This window comes from Lepisosteus oculatus, chromosome 17 (genome assembly GCF_040954835.1).
Source record: "Lepisosteus oculatus isolate fLepOcu1 chromosome 17, fLepOcu1.hap2, whole genome shotgun sequence".
Classification (NCBI taxonomy): Eukaryota; Metazoa; Chordata; class Actinopteri; order Semionotiformes; family Lepisosteidae; genus Lepisosteus; species Lepisosteus oculatus.
The window spans coordinates 8,882,370-8,900,197 of record NC_090712.1 but is presented as its reverse complement, the minus strand read 5'-3'; positions in this window follow the sequence as shown (position 1 = coordinate 8,900,197).

Below are 17,828 nucleotides of genomic sequence, written 5' to 3'. Positions count from 1 at the left end.
GTAGTATGTATTCTTCTTTCCATAGTGGCTTAGGTTAAAAGAAACTTTATTTCTCTTTTCTCAAAATTAGGCAGATACAGTAAATATCTGCCTGCTTTTGAGAAGCAGTACTTTAAAGTACTACATTACTACATTACTTGCAAAAGTAATAGACATAAAAGAAAAGGATATTTATGTAAAAAAATGTAATAAAATATCCTTTTCTAATACGTCTGTTACTTTTTCAACATCCATCACATATGACCAGTTCTAAGATTTATTTTCACATGTGAAATATCTCTTATCCTAAAAACATAACATTTCTATGCTTTATTTGATATAGGAATGTACAGTATGAATATATATACATTAAATACCATTTGCAAATCCTTGCTGTAGTGGGACTTAATACAGAATATATTAAGACCGTCATAAAAATACAGTGTAGCATTTTGGAGAGTGCATCAGTATTTCATTTTTCAAAACCCTCTCATTTAAACAAATAATGCAAAAACAGCAAAAAGATGCAAGTGAATTTCAGTCTTGAGCTAAAATCATACCCAGGTTTGTAACAGATTTGAATTGGTTTCTTTATTTTTCTCTTCCTCAAAAAACAAGCACAGCAATGCATGCAAGCATCGCCGTTCTTTGGCCCCCATGTATACTTCATGGAAAAGAAGGCCTAATAGTTGGCAGCTGTTTGGTAAAATAAACTGCAGCTCTATGTAAAATCACTGCCTTTGCAACTGTCCTCATGGAGTTTAAATACTGTTTTTCTTCCCCTTGGCATGAGATTCAGTGCAGATACAAGTAAATATTGAGCTCATCAGTTAATCCTAGTTCTACAGCTCCAGCCATGTTTGTGGCAAAACTCTGCAGCTATTTACAGTTTTCATCAGACTCCATGCTACAATCATTACGTGAAAAGAAATTGAACATTTAAAATTGTACAGCTAATAGATTCCATAAATCATCAGCTTTAGTGATCAAAACAGACATTAACCGGGACTGCTTTCAGAGACTTAATACTTCAGAACTGTGGAAGGGTTCAGTGAATGCAAAGAGTTTAATTTACTGAGAATCTTTAAGACAAACTAACATAATATTCTAGGCAAAGCATAGTTTGAAAGACGTACAGTAAGAGCTTAATAAACCTTGCTTACAAAAGGAGATCTTCGGCATGTCTAGCTCATTTGGTTCATAGTAGCCAATAGATCTGTGAATCTTACAGTATCCATGCCTATCTTTCTTAAGAATACAGTATCCTTCTTTCCTTTTCCCAAATAATAATGAAACACAATAATGTAACAGTTTATAAAAACAGTACGATGGAAGTCACTACAGACTGGTTGTAAAAATATGTTGTACGTACAGTATATGTGTGCATTCTACAGATTCTCATAACTCATGTAATTTCTATTTAAAGTATAAATATAAAGTCAGCTATCTTGGAAACAATGATGCACAAAGCATGTTACACATTGGGTCATGTGTCTAAGCAGAAGAAAATACACGATACCTTATTACTCACCAGTAGTAGACCACTTACACATCCAGGGCATACAGTACATCAGAATTGGAGGGGCCTGAATGCCTCTGCAGAGGTTTTCCATCAACTGCACAGCTTTGTATGCAATGAGCAGTGTGATGCAAAAGCATTTGTATTCTGTTCTTCAGGAGACTTATATACTGAATTTCACAAATCAGCACAGGACGGCTGCCATTGTGTTTAGTCAAAACTCTTCCTATGGATAATCCTTATACTTTAACAGAGAAGGTAGTGAGAAGTCAAAGATAAATCTGCTGAAGTACAATTCAGTTGTTATTATGAAGATGTCGCCGTGAATTTAAAAGGCAGTAAACCACAAATGTTGTTGGTTTTTCAGCCATTACTATACATGTTAAATATGCTATAGCTATACATATACAGATACTGTTAACCTGTCTCACAAATAACCAATTTGTGTCTTGTAAGAATGTCAGAAACCAGCATTAAAACATTAAAAAATGTAAAAATAGAGCAATGCACATTAGCTTAGTTTAGTATTAGTTTTAAGACACAGAAAAGTGTATAGAAATGACATATTTTCCTATTTTGCAATTAATCTTACATTGGATTTATCAGAAAATAAGATTATGGTTCAATGTTTCTTGGAAGTGTTTTTGGAGTAATGTGTTCTTGAAATGCGAAATTCTTCTTTTGGATACATTGGATACATCATGATACATTCACTTAAGTCCTTAAACTGATGTATGATTCCATCTGTTTTGTGAAGATAACTAATGCCGTGCTCTAAATTAGCCAACACTGAACATCTTGAAAGTTCTTTTTGTATTTTCTCATTTTGTGGCTATATATTACTTATCTCTTTCTATTTGAAATGTGTAGGACGTTACATAAAGTTATGAATAAAGGTTTTAAATCTGTAGTTTTTGTCATCTGTCTACGATTTTGATTGAATTCAAGCAGCAAAAAAAAAACCTGAAGAATTCATGGAGTGCCACTGCATCCACACACACCCTCACACAATTACAGTACAGTTTTACATATGTGGTGCAAACTAGTAATCCTGCCTTCCTCTGTGAATGAGATGTGGTGATAATTCCTCAGGAGTTTGGCCCAGAATTCAATCTGTTGGCGCCTTCTCTTTCCAACAGCCAAGCCACAATCCCTAAGGAGGAAAATCAGTGACATTCCAGACCTGGTCAGGTCTTAGGTGTATCTCTTCAGACAGCGACAAGTCTTCCTACTAGAAGCCTTGAGACACAGCAGTGAATAGATCCCTCCTTGTAGTTCACACAGTATGAAACTAGGTGGAGTGTTTAGCTCTGAAAACCACAGGCCTGGGCTAAAATCCAGCTCAGCTCACAAGTGAATTCAGCTTGCTGGCGATCTTAGTTGCCTGGGGTTAGGATATCAGCATTGTAGATCTTCCACCCTGTGCACTTCCATGTTTTTTTCTCAACTGGGTGGCCATGCTTATGTTTCCAGTCTTGCTGTGTTAGTCAGTGCACTTCTGTCTGTAAGAAAGAAAGCTGAACCTTGCTTTTGAGACAAGGCCTTAGGGGAGACAAAAAGGGGAGAAGTCTCGACAGGTTCTGGCAGCTTGTTCGTTTGGTACAGATTAACTGTCTCATTTAAATGTTTTTTTTATTTTTCCGGTTTTAGAACAGGACGTAACCAAAAAGTTTGTTTTTTAGGGGGGGACAGAGGACATTTCCTAACTAAGTACCCCCGCCTATAGAAACCCTTCAGTCAAACAGAATTATGGTGTCTGCATTTTATTTAGGTTTAAAGGCTATAACAATCAGAATTTTTTTTTGCAGTTAAAAAAAATATTTTTCTGATTAAACAAGGGTATCCTGAAATCGGATGCATGATGAATTAGCAACAAGTTCAAAGGAAAGGGTTGGCTTTAAAAGTATTAATGAAAATCTATGATTTCCCCAAATGTTAAACTTGAAACAACAAGCCTGTTTAACATATTTAACTTGTTTATATAATTCAGTTATAAGTCAAATGCTTTAACCACTTTCCAGAAACTAATCAAGCTAGATATTGTGGTTGAACAATTCCACAGAGGTTACGGCTTTCTTTAATGAACTTTGTCTTTATCTACTCAAAAGCACCTGTCTGTTTGCCTGTGTTATGTCATATATCGGGAGTCTGCATTTACATATGCACCAAACTATGCTTTTATGGTAGACTTTCATAGCTTTGAAGAGTTTTAAAGAATTTAATTTTGTACTAATAATGAGTAAAATCTTATCATTTAACAAAATATAAAATGAGCCATAGCAGTAGTTTTTACAATGACAGTTCCAGCAATAGCAACTAAAACCTGCACCTTGTCATTGATGGTATCTGAGAGCATACCTGCTTTAATTTGCTGTTACAATATTCGAACTATATTTTCTTAAACACATAACATACACTGACTATGGAACCTGGGCCTTCTATTATGGATATAAAATTACATGTATTATTATTGGTCTTCTAAGAGATAATAAGCAATACAACATGAATCCAAAGGAGGGCGGCAAGTGTAATTTTCTTCGTAATCCATATTAATGTTTCTAAGCAGAGTCAGCTTCTGTTTTACAAAAACATTAGCAAATGTTTTAAATTGCTTCTTTTCTCAGTTGTTGGTGATTTAATCCTCAGGGACCTATCCTTTGATACAAAGTCTTGGAATGACTGGGTATGTTTTAATTGCTGCTTTAATGTTGAAAGTATTCTTCTCAGAAGCCAAAACAAATGACTTTAGTCTAGAACTTAATTTTCAGGGTTCATTAGGTGTTTAACAGTAAGCCACTTCTCACTTTCCATATGGTGAGGTTTTTTTTTTCCACCTAAGTATGACGCGTTAGAAGAAACTGGCTTCTTATTGTGCTGTACAGTGTAAGGGATTCCACCAAGAAAAGCTGAACAAAAGCAATGCTTAGAAACTTTTCTTTTCGCCGCCACAGTAAATGTCTGGAGTGTTTTCTGCTTTCTTGTTCAGTGAGCCTGCAAATTTCTAGAAATGGACAGTTCTATCCACAAATTACAGGCTATCTTTGCCATCATGCTTTTTTTTTTATGAGTGGCTTTGAATCCTGTGACCTTGTTTTGGCTGAAACATGGACTTTTCAGCAATATGAATTCAGCCTGCCGGCAGTCTAGGGCCCCAAATGCCTTCTGTGTGGTGTTTGCTCAACCTCGTAATGTTAGGTTGATTGGCTACACTAATTTGGCCGCTTCTTGACAAGCAGGATCGCCGTCCTTTCTCAGTAATATATACAGCTTGGCGCAGCTCCGATATCACCCCAGCTCCAGCTTAGCTTGTGGAAAGTTCAGGTGGAAAACCAGAGTTCCGATCTTTGTATTTTTGATTTTTCCCCCGCAGTCTGTTTCAAACCGTGCCTTGAGCTAAAAATGGATCGGAGGATATCCATGAAGATTTTTCCTTTTCCTTTTTTTATTCATACAACTTTCAGTGCTTTTTTCTTTTCATCTAGTCTTTGACATTACCTGTGCTATTTCCTCGGCTGCAGTTTTTATGATGCTGTAACGCTTACGGCCGACAAGCACTGTGTGTAAGAGCCGGCGTACCAGAGCGGGTGACGTCATCGCTCTTCCCTGTGATAGCAGGACTACAGCTACTGGGCTGTAGAGAGAGCTCTCTTTAGCTCACGGGGCTAGGTCGCTGCAGAGAGACGCGGAAGTCCCGGGTTTGAGCCCCGGACGGTGCAGGGGCTGACCAGATGCGGCAAGGGCGCCCGCTTGAGCCCCTGTTGCGTTACATTGGTGTCAGAAGCGGGGTGGGATAGCCCTTCACCGGGGACGGCGATTTAAGCGAGGGAGAGTGTAACGCTTACGGCCGACAAGCACTGTGTGTAAGAGCCGGCGTACCAGAGCGGGTGACGTCACCGCCCTTCCCTGTGATAGCAGGACTACAGCTACTGGGCTGTAGAGAGATCTCTCTTTAGCTCACGGGGCTAGGTCGCTGCAGAGAGACGCGGGAGTCCCGGGTTCGAGCCCCGGACGGTGCAGGGGCCGAACAGATGCAGATACAGTATATATATATATTTGTGTGTGTGAGATTGTTTTGTCATTTTAATTTACATTTTTAATATGCTAACATCCCATCCTTATATTTTCAATCCAATTTTCCTGTTTAGATCTTGGCTTATATAAACAGAACAAGTGTACAATAATTAAGTTTAAAAAATATACTATGAAAGCCCAATTACTTTAAGAGTGCAGATAAAATGGAGAAAAAATTGGGATAAGAATTGGTGTCTTAATAGGTATAAATACAGTTCTACAACACATTGATAAATAATGGCAAATTTTGGGGGAAAACGTTAATGACCAACCTGATGGGTATGTCTACATATAGAAAACCATCAGTAGGGGAAATAGGATACTAAGAACAAGGTTCTATTGTATGGGGTGCAATGGCTGGAAACAAGTCTTAAAAAGAAGACTAAAAATCTACAGTGACATCTTAACTGATCACGCTGAAAGGAGTACTACATATCTGAAATGTCTGATGTTCTAAAAACTGTCTTGTTTTTCTACTTTCAGTAGTAGAAAGCAAATATACATTTGCTTTTTCTATACCTGTATGTTGTGAAACACAGACATAATAAACATTACTGCAGAAGACAGAAAACATTTTTTTATAGATGAACCCCTTCATTGATTACACAATTAGGCTGAGAACATATTACCTCACACTCACAGTCAATTTCTTCATTTATTTATTTCTCAATACATTTTCACAAAGTGGCAGATTATTCCACTGTGTACAGAAAAAAATAAATAAAATAAGGACTGTAACTTAAAGCAATGGTGCAGACATTTCCAGGTTTTCTTTTAGGCAAACAATAAGGTAACCATAAATATGACCCGGAACTGACTTATATATTATACAGTATTTGTCTTGCTACTATACATTGTAACTCTTTAGTGTGTAGTAAATCCATGTGGCATCCTGTATTGTAAAATCTCTGTAAAGAATTATGAATAATTGAGTCAATGTTTTGTGTGAATGAAAATAAAAGAAAACTTTGTTTTTCCTAAATTCCAACACCAGGAACAGACTGTATACCAGCATACTGTTAATATATGAAGTACTTAGCGATCACAGCTAAATTATGCATCCATCTGCAATAGAATTCAGTCTGCAACCTTCTGCAGCAACATTCTTAAACATTTTGTCTTCTGGATACTTGCGTTTCTTAGCTGAAGGGTGTGCATGGGTTTTCTGCCCTGTGGGCACTGCAAATATACCAATCCCATTCTCAGGCATTGGTTCCTGTCCCGAGATCAAATGTTAGGGTTTAAAAAGCTAAAGTTTGATGTGGATGAACAACTGCCTATAAAACACTTTAATCCCTAATGCTGTAATGTATTTAATTTCACACTCTCTGATGGTATTGCCCCTGGAAGGATTACAGCAGGGGGCTGCTATTGTAGCAGTCAGAACGCAGAGAGAAGAGAATATACTTCACATTCTAAAGCTGGAGACCACTAGGCAGAACTAGATACACAGTGAGAGAGAATGCTATGAAAACAAATTTCTATTTGGATGTTTGTATTCAAATTGAAAGCAAAAGCTTTAGAATTTAGAAATGCAATAATTCTGCACTCCCACGCACAGAAAGGCATGATAAATCCTATATTGTCCCCAATATTGAGCTTCATAAAGTTAGGACCAATCCAGTCTGGGCCATATTAGTTCAGTATCTACTGAAGATCATGAGCAGTGAAATGGATCAGAGCTTTTCTAATTTCTCGATATGAAGAAAATATATCTCTTTGCCATACTAGAGCACAATATCCAATTTATGAGATTAGGACTTTCACAAAAAGCTACTTTAGAATAGTTTAAAAATGGAAAAGTCTACTTTGTCAATTTAAATTAATTTCAAGTTTTGGGAATAAATAATGAAGTGTTTTTAAAGAAATGTAAAAACCTTATACTGTATTATTATTTACTGCTATTTATTGCTAAATTTTAAGCACTTCTTTGAGAAAGTTGAATACAGTTATACCAATAATTTAGTCTGAAATAGAAGATGATGTCTTGGTTGTTATCTTCAATTTGACTTGGTGCAAACTGAGCAACATTATAAAATCACAGTGGATTTATTCAACAGACATTTATAAACATGTGTGTTTTGTATTATTTGTTGCAGCTAATGGCAGTGTTTTGGGGTCCTAAACTTTCCAGAATTGGGCAAATATTCCTTGTATATACCTGCTCAATTCCAGGCACACTCAACAGGAGGAATTCCTGGTCCTTGCCTTCTGCAAGTTTACCAGAGCATTTTGTAGTGATTTGTGTGGTTTGTGGTTGGTGGTTTGTGTGATTTTGTAGTTTTCATGGTTTTGCCACTGCTTTTAATTTGCTTTACTGTAGTTTTTCACTATTTTCAAGTTCAACTATATCTCCTCAAACATTTCTTCACAATACTTTCACAATGTTAAGTAAATGTAATCTTGTGAGGGTTTAATCAGACATTTATCAAACTACAGGAATATTAATCAGAACGGTAGTTCATTCCAAATAATATATTGAGCATCAAAACAAATGCATCACTCTACTTATGCTTTTAGAAAAGTAAAGTGTATATACTTGGGTTTTGGATATTGATTAAATGTTAATGGGGTCATTTTCGTTAATTCATTATTCATGTCTCACAGTCCATCAATGGTAGACCGCAATCTTGGAGACCATGAGTCATAACACCTTGGTGAGATCGATGTGGTCCAAATATGATGGCCTGAAAACTAAGTAGCAGCTACATAACTCCACTTTTAGAGAACTGGTATCAATCTGACACTACGGTACGACAGTTGATCATCCATGAACTCAGCTTGCTGCCCTTATTGCAGTCTCATTCTGACATGAGGACTGTCCAGTAGGACAATGCACATCACGATGCTGTTTGTTAAAGGGGAACTGCCGTCCCAGTCTCTCAGACTGGTTATTACATCTTGGTAACACAATAAATACATTGACAGTATAGAAACATTTTACAAATTTCAAATTAAGCACAAAATTGTGAATTGTGAAGTGCTGTAAGTCGCCATGTTGTCGCAAGGCCCTGGTCTCGCCACGGGCGAGAGCAAGAGTTCGCGTGAATGGTGACATGAAGCGGCCCTTCCTGCTCACTAGTCACTGTAATAACTAATGTAATGTGATGTACCAGCGAATGAAGTACAGGTTGTGCTGCAGATATTTAAATGCAGAATGTTTCCAATATGATCTGCATGGAAAGTTAAAAAGCAAGTTCCGTTTATTGGCAAATATGTCTTGAAGTTCAGAGCAATATTAAAAGATTAAAAGAGCTGTATTCACAAGCCCGCTTCATTACAATGTAATAGGGCCACTCCACGTCACATGGAAGTTTTGTTGCCTTGTTTTGAATTGCAGAATATGGTGCTGTGCATACCAGGAAATTTCGTCTGTTTTAATTGTGATTTGAGATGCGCTCATCAATGCTGATTCTTTCTAACCCCAAATATAAAAATAGCATTGCAGTTACCCTTTAAGCATGTGCTTTCTTGTGAGATAAGAATGTAACAGCTATACTGTGAGCACCTCAGTCACTAGACTGGAGCCCCATTTAACCTTTGTGGGATGAGATCGGATAACATCTGGCACCTTGGGTTCAGAGACCAGTGAACAGGCACATGTTTTTCCAGGGTCTACAAGAAAGGAGAAAAGGCCCAAAATCCCACAAGACTGCATCTACAACCTTGTGCAAAGTACACGATACAGATGTACAGCTTGTATTAATTCCAGTGGTACTACTAGCCTGGGACTTTCACAGTGTTGATCAGCGCTGTTGATGACAAATGTTAATCAGCATAATGAATTAACCTATGTTATGTTTACTCAATAATGCGTCAGTGCACCTGCTACAAAAAGAGATCATTTTCCTGATAATAACTTTGAAATTTGTTGCAGCTGTTCAATGGTACGTTTCTTTTTGAAGATCAGTGTAGTTTCATTTCCAATGGTATCCATGAGAGTTTTTTGTTTACCACACTGCAAACAGGAGGTGAGGTAGTTGAAAATCGTGCAGGAATGTTGCAACAGACGTTTTTCTGGTTTCTTAAAAACAAAGGGCATGATGTAATTCAACTGTTTACTAATGTTTAAAATATGCTGTCAAATGGCAAGTGACAACAATTCACTAACTCGTTACACTGCTTCCTTGATTGTCTTTGGGGAAAAAAAAAGAACATTTTAGTTGAAGTTACAGACCTGGAACAAACATATCCCACTTTTAAAAAAATAATTGTTTAAATTGACACCTACCATTATAGTTTGTAATTCAATAAGTAAACATACTTTTTAAATTATTATTTTGTGATCCACTTGTTACAATTTATAACTTTATTTTAAAATGTTACATAATTTCTAGAGTGTTGGTACACAAAAATAACGTGTAACAGCAACTAAAGTTCTGATTTTATTTTTTTGAATAGAAAAATCCTGGGTCATGCAGTTGTTTTGTTATGCATTACCTGTCACACTCCTGAAAGAGCTTCTGTCTTTTACACAAGGCTCTGGTTATTTGAGACGATTCTATAAATCCTTGTGGAATTACAGTTGCTGGAATTATTTACTTATAACAAGGGCTCAGAGATAGGTTTTTAAATAAGAATATATGGTGATTTATACACTAAGCACCAGGGATTGTGTTGTCCTGATGGTTTAAGCATTTTACACTTTGCTAAACTCACAAGGGACATTCATTCCACACAAACACCTCGGCTTCTAAAATAAATGTTGGGCTCTCCCTAGTGTTTTACACGCTATTAAAATTGAAAAACAAAACAAACAGACAAAAAGTTGAACAGGAAGTAGTGAAATTCTCGATGTTTCTCAGTGAACTTAAAAAAACAAGCTACCAAACAGATGTCGCCTCATGACACTATAAGCTTTAACGTTATAACTACTGCAACAAAAGGGTTTCAGACTCAAGTATTGTAATACAATGAGATATGTAGGCCTACTTCATAAATACGCTGTAAAATCCAGAGTCATGAACTTTGTTTTTGGCTCCACACACTTAAAATCTGAGTAGCCTTGACCAAAAAATCAAGGCTACTCTCATTCTGCCACAGGTACCTTGAAACAGTCACACATTGCAGTCTGAAGATTGTACAAACCCGATAATCTTGAAAATCTGAGGTTTGTTCTTGACCTAACACATAGCTTCCTCATAGTTTGTGTTAAAGGCCAAGCTTGTCAAGTAATTGTCTCCCATTGGAGAGCCCTGTGTTTTCTAAGACAACTTTGGAATCCTTCCAACATGCAGCCAATGCAAAAATTTTCATCTTCATGATAACATTTTCTAAGGTAAGATGTGAAACAAATTGGCTGTGAAGAGCAAAGGAAAGGACAATTGAAACAGATTTTGTGAGCACTGATTGAACTGAATTGAAACATCTGGGCTGCTTGCCATGCACATTTCATGGGCATAACATCATGGTACTGCTAAAAATACCTCCTAGTTTAAGAACAGTCCATGGGTTACTGGCATCAGTCAAAATCTAACCTAATTCAGCAGAGATCTGTACTTGCAGAAAAGTTATTTCAATGAATAAAAGCATTGAAATTGAGGTGGAAATTGTGAATTGTTAGGAAATTGATATTTAAAATCATTGAAAGAGTGTTTATAAAGTTAAAATCTTCAATGTAACTGCTTAAAATAATATCAAAAAGTTTGGATGATCTGCATTTATAGTTGAGTATCACCTCATGAGTCTTGTTTTGTAAATAAGTATAAATGGTTAACCTTATGCTTTGAACTAAATGACCAAAAACTTCACCATTTAGAGAATGTCTACAGGATTTATTTACATAAATTGATGGTGGTTTATAGCATTCTAATAGCTTGTGGTTTCTGAAAAATTACTCTTTTTGAGGTGTCAAAAGCATTTCTTCAAAATGCACTTTTTCACTGGACTACAGTTTACATTATTTTGTGCTGACTGTTCGTGTTATAAACAACATGTGTTTAAAATTAAAATCAAAATAGTTTGGAAATATCTGTAACCCAAGAATTTGTCTTGTGCTTCTATATAAAAATAAATGCTTTTCAAAACTTGATTTTAAAGGATATATTTATTTACAGTAAATTGCTAAAGGTCAAATACAGTGCACACAAGCTGTAAAAGCTCCAGTCTCATTATTTTAACATTTTTCTCCTCCACCTCTGTCCTGTAACCTCGAGACCTAATGAAATATAAAGATTGGTCAATAGTCGAACCTTAATGATGGTGTTGTTCGGCTTTCACTTTGGAATAATTTATTTCCTTGTAATCAATATCTAATCTTCAGCATAGTCTTAAATGAAGTAAACCGCAAATGGTTAGGATGTGTGGAGTACAAGAAGGAGCTTCTATTTTTGCATAATACTGTAAGTCTCTTTCAAAATGTCCTATATAATACAAGCACAGACTTTTATAAGTATGTATGATTTGATTACTTTTTTAAATAGTTTTTAAATTCCTTTTTTCCTGTTAAAAAAAGTGTATGGATTAATATGATTATAATAACATAAGTATGTTTGTGTTCTTTTTTGTCTCACAATAGAACATAAAATGACCTAAACATTTAAGTAGTGCTGTCATAAGTCCTGCACTAGAATGAATGCTTAGTGGTCCCAGTTAGGTTGTCTTACATCTTGTAGGAACACTTCTTTCAGCTTTTACCAGAAGCTTTCTCCTGTTCTGTTTAGGAGAAAGGTTAGTTAGCCATCAGAGAGAGGCACTGGTGAGAGAGAGAGTGTTAATTCTTCCATATCTAAGCCTCTTTGCAGAAACTCCCTTTGTCTTCAGCTCCAAGTCATTAAAGACTAATCCTATCACTCTACCTAATCTGTAGAAGTGGAGCCACAGTCCAGCTTCTAAAACCGTCTTTGTTGCTTTCCAAATAGACACGGCTAAGTTTTTGGTCAAGAGAGTCACATTGGTTGCTTCCTCTATGCAATTTCCTAATGAAGTGCCAGTAATGAATCTCTTCCTCCCTATGCAAGGTTCATAGGCTCTGGTCGGTTTAGTACTCAGAAGTGCACAGTGCATTGTGATCTTGTTGAGCTTTGCAAAATGCTGTCAAAACCCAGGCAACAGGCTATTGTAGTTTTACAGTCATTGAGACACTCTCAGATTTTAATTACAAAGGATTTAGATCTTCTTTGTGGATGACACACAACAACCTGAGAAGAGATTTTAGGGATTTTCTGCAAGGATTCAAGACAAGGAAGGAGGCGAATGAAACCATTAGAGCACATTGTGAAAACTGTGGTTTTAATTCAGTGGAAAAAAAAAGTTTAGGTTCTGTTTACTTTGTAAGCATTTGATATTCTGCTTGTTAGCAGGCTTGTGGGAAAAAGAATAAGCATATAGAAAGATTTCAGTGCTTGTCACCAGTCATGTATTACATTTTATTTCTGGTAAGTGTTTTGTATTTTTGCTACGGCTGAGACTCTAATCCATGTAACATTCATAAATATGTCGCTCTGCTTGTGTGATTTATATCAGTCTTATCAGGAAAAAAGCACTGTTTTGTATGAGAGATTATCTGAGCCAAAGCATGGTTTGGCTTGCTCGTAAGGAGAATTCATTATTTTCCTACAATGGATCAGCAAGAACTTGTTCTTCTTTGAGACCAATGCTCTTCAACACTAAAATGAAAGAAAAAAAAAACAAGTGAAACAGAAATTACATTTTTGTTATGTGATACACAAAATTACTTCCTATATTACTTGATTGCTATAGATCATATCAATTTGTAGTAAAATCTGGAAATGTCACACCTATCCCGGTTGTGAAATGGCTTTTGTTAATCCATTACTCACCATTATGAGCTTTGCACTATCAAGTGGGTGAGTTCTTTTCCAATGTGCACTTGTCAGAAACTGCAACCAGTTTTTACATCGAGACTCCTAGAGTTAGCATCAGATGGAGGAGGAAGCCTTAAAAATAGATCATTTTTTACTACTGGGCTGGAGTATATACAGCAGCACTGTGGTTAGATTTACTGTAGACGAGAAGGAAAAGGTGTTTTCAAGCACTTTCTGTTACACATGCATGGTTTGTAAACGAGCATAAACATTTATTTCTTATATTTTTATCAGGATGGACTAAGAAAAGATTACAATTGATTGCAATGTTATATATTTGTGTCGAAATGTTGATAGAAAACGTTATGCATCATGACACATATCAACTGCTTGTTCTTCACCAGGGAGATGACTGAGTTGTTCATTATAACAAGGGGAAGTCAAATATGTGGTAACAGGTACATTTCTTTACTTATTAAAGGACTTGACTAATTTAATGGACTATCTTTATTATTCAGTCATAAAACTAGCAGTTTGATATGGAATTTATCATTTCTGCAGTATATGAATTTTCTTTATGTGTTATACTTTGGGTCCTTAAAATCTGACAGACCCCTTACAGTGGAACAAAACAATATCGTTGAGTTCAAGTTTGAAGCCCTCAGCTTTCATCTTCAATGGATACCAAATGAAAAACACGTGCAGTTCAAGAACAACTACAGTGCAGTAAATTGGTAAAACAACAAGAGTGTGGTTTAACTGCGTTGTAAAGGCAGGTAGGCCCTTTTTAATGTGATCTCAAATTGCACTTATGCTGTCAAGTGCCACTTAGCTGAAAAACAAGTATGTCTGAATGTGAAGGAGTGAAATAATCTTCTGAGATGAGAGCGACTTCCAGTCAAAATGTTCGTGTAGTGGTACTCAGCTCTTAAAGGTCAAAGGTCAATCTTTTAGATGCGTATTACTGCCCTATGTCTTGCCCTATTGAGTTGCTCAAAAGAACCTGATCTTGACATTTTCTCTGGCCAGTAACAGCAAGGTTTGCCTGCCTGAATTTTAAACTTGAGTGGCCTTGAGATCCCTTGCAAATCTCCTCTGTACGCTTTCCATGTTCAAAGTAATCAGAACTGCCTATTTCAAAGAACAACTGATGTTGTTCACAGCTAGTCTGGAGTATTCTGCTACACCCTAGATTCATATTTTCTATAAGGACAATGTCAGAACTGCCTGCCTACTTTTATCTATGTTGTGTACCTCCACTAAAATCTGGTTGCCCTTAGACAAAAAATCAGATTTTTTAAAACAAGCAGTCTGGTTTTTTAATTAATGCAATGTTAATGATAAATCCTTTGAAAAAATGTCTGTTTTTTCTCCTTTTTTAACTCCTCTTAAGCTGTTAAAAAAAGACTGCTATTAAATCTACATTGTACTATAATAACTCTATCACTAAAATCATAAAAAGAGAGATTACGTCAAGTGATCTCACTCAGATCTTAAATTATTTACAGGGAATAAAATAACATTTTTGCATTACATTTAGTAACTACAGGAGTTCTTAACAGGATATCAGAGCCTTCACTGGGTTGGCTTTGTTTCTTTCATGATGATTTAATATTTCAGAACAGATACTCTACAAAACACATTAGAACAGATTCACTTGTTGAGCTGATAAGCATTTTCGTCCTTTTCAATACATTATCTGCTTGCCCTCTTGATAGCTCCTAATAACTCTGTAGTGGCTTCTAAGCCAGATTTTTGTTGATGTTGATTGAATTTTCCACTAGCATTTCTTGGCATTATTTACTGCCACGTTCATCACCTCTTTGTTTAGGTGTATTAATTATTATATGTGTATTTAGGTTTTTCTTGATTAAAGCCTTTGGATTAAGGTAATCCATCCTGTAAAGGAGACGGTGCATATCCACTGGTGTGTTTTAATCTCTTTTGAAATCATTAATAAAGTAAGTCAAAGAAGAGTCCCAGAAAGCCTGATTCAAATATTCAAAATCCTAAAATAAGCTGACTTCAACTCCATGGACTTTTTCAGGCCAACTGTGGAATGAACCATGGTTGTATAAGGAGAAACTATGAAAAATTGTATTTACAAAAGGCATTTTTTAACATGAAGGTTTATGGGAATACGGAATAGGCTACCTATGCTTATTGAAGCTGATACCCTGAGTTCTTTTGGCAAATAACAAGATGAGATCCTCAAGTCAATTAGTACTAAAAACAAAATGGGTTAGATGGGCTGGACAGCCTCCTTTCATGTGTAACATGTTCTTAAATTAAATAGTAATTCTGTGTACTTTACCTGGAATGGTGCTAGATCAAGGACTTTCTTCTTGTGGAGAGCTGACCAATTTAGCAAGGCAAGGACAAATTTGTTCAAAACTTGGGGGTACAAAAATCATGTTGTTTAATGTTTTTTTTTTTGTATTTCCCTGTGCTTTGTGTTGGTTGACAAAATATTGTTCTATTTTGTTTTTCCTTACATGTTTTTCCACACAAATTAATCAGACAACATCACACTTAGTTGGTTTTGTGCATATTTAATTGTCTTGCCATGGGGTGTTGGTTGCATTTTTTTTACACGTTTTGTTGTGTTATGATGATTAACAGTGAAAAAAGTTGGCGAGACTTTGTCATGTCAGGGGCTATTATGAAGTAATTTATCTAAAGGTTTGGTTACTGAAAGTTGCACAAAAAGTCTAGAACACAGAGTTTTGCCAGCTGTTTGTATACTAGGCATACAATGTCTGTATCTTCTGCAGAAAGCAAACATTTGGAAAGCAAGAAAATTGGTATTTGTGTCTTTATTTTCAGTAATCTAAAGCAGAAAGCTTGTTGGTATTCTCCATTTTGAAGCAGTGATTGTTCTTTAAAACGATATAAATAAATATTATTGTATAGTCTTGTAAGAAAGAGTTGCAATGAAGTACTAATTTCCTCCATCTTTGTGATGTTTTTTTTGCTGACAAGAGAAGTGCCAAGTGCTACCTTTTTAAGCTTTAGAAACACATTGAATTACATAATCCATGACAGTCGAAGGAAAGATATCCTAAAATGATGTAATAATAAGAAATAAATCAGTTCAAAATGACTTGTCTGATTTCCTGCATTAATAAGTTAACAATGTAGCATTGTTCAAAATTATGGCACTTGTGCCTATGGATAATATTTTAAATTAATGAAGTGATGAAGCACTCGAAGTGATGCAAGTCATTTACAAGATTGCTTTTAGCTAATGCTTTGAGCCTTTCATTAAATAAATCACTGTTAGGAAATTGCTGAAAATGAATGCTTTCTGTACGCAGGTTTACAATTCAATTAGAAAAGCACAAGGACAGAAACATACAGTAATTCTGTAGACCAGGTGTTAGGCTTTAAGATGATTTTCAGACTCACAACTTGAACCAACACAAGACATCTGCCAGTGCAGAACGGTATTTTGTTTTGTAAAGAAAATGCTCTTGTGCTTTGTGACAATACATACTGTATATAATTGCAAAACTGAAAAAAACTATTTTTAGGCAAATGACCTTGCGTCTTACCACATACTGTACATCCACCTTTTTTAATTAAGCTTCTTTCAAACTGTGAGTATAATAGTTTTCCACATTTTGTTTTTACAGGAAATGTTATTAGGTTTTCTAAAGTAGCCTTTTTTAACCTAGATGGACCCCACCGCCCAAAACAAACAAAAATCTCTTTAACTATATACCCAATAACACAACCTTTATCCCTAGGTCACTTCTGGGATTTTCAGTGACAAGCTAGAGTATCTCTAACATTCAGGCTCCATATAGTGTGCAGTCCCTGATCATTTTTAGCTTCCATGAGTATGTTGTTCTCACAATGTAGGTTCCCATGGGAAACTCTTCTACTTCTAACTCTGTTTGGAAAATGGAAATTGCTTTAGTAATTGATCCTTCCATTCATAATGTCAATAATGTATTTAATCATACATGAGAACAGTCAGTGCATCTGTATGTTCCATTTGAAAATGATCATATTCACAGTGCACTTCATAATATCAGTTCTCAGATCCAGCATTCAGGTATGTGATTAAATAAACTGCTGTCATTTTGAAAAGTAGTGTCTGCCTGCAGAAAGCGCCTACCCCTCCTCCCTGTTCTGCAGCCTCCTCACTACCATAGGAGTTCGCTGGCGTTCCCCAAGGAGACCTGCATTGTTCCTGCGCCGGCATGCAGGGGCCTGCTCAGTGCTTGAAACAGTTCACTTCCACAACAAGCACGATGGAGCTGTTTGATCATCGCATTCATGTGTTTAAAGCACGCTTTAAAGAAGAATGGGTGGTGCCCACTCGGGACAGGTACTGTAAAGCACCATGGGGCACCAAGCGCCATGTCAGCCGCAAAGGGTGTCTCACACTTTTTGTCACAAACAAAGAAGCCATTTGTCTCATCCCAGTAATCACCTTCCTGTGGGAGAGGGTGATTGGACAAAGGTAAACATAAAAATTAGTACTG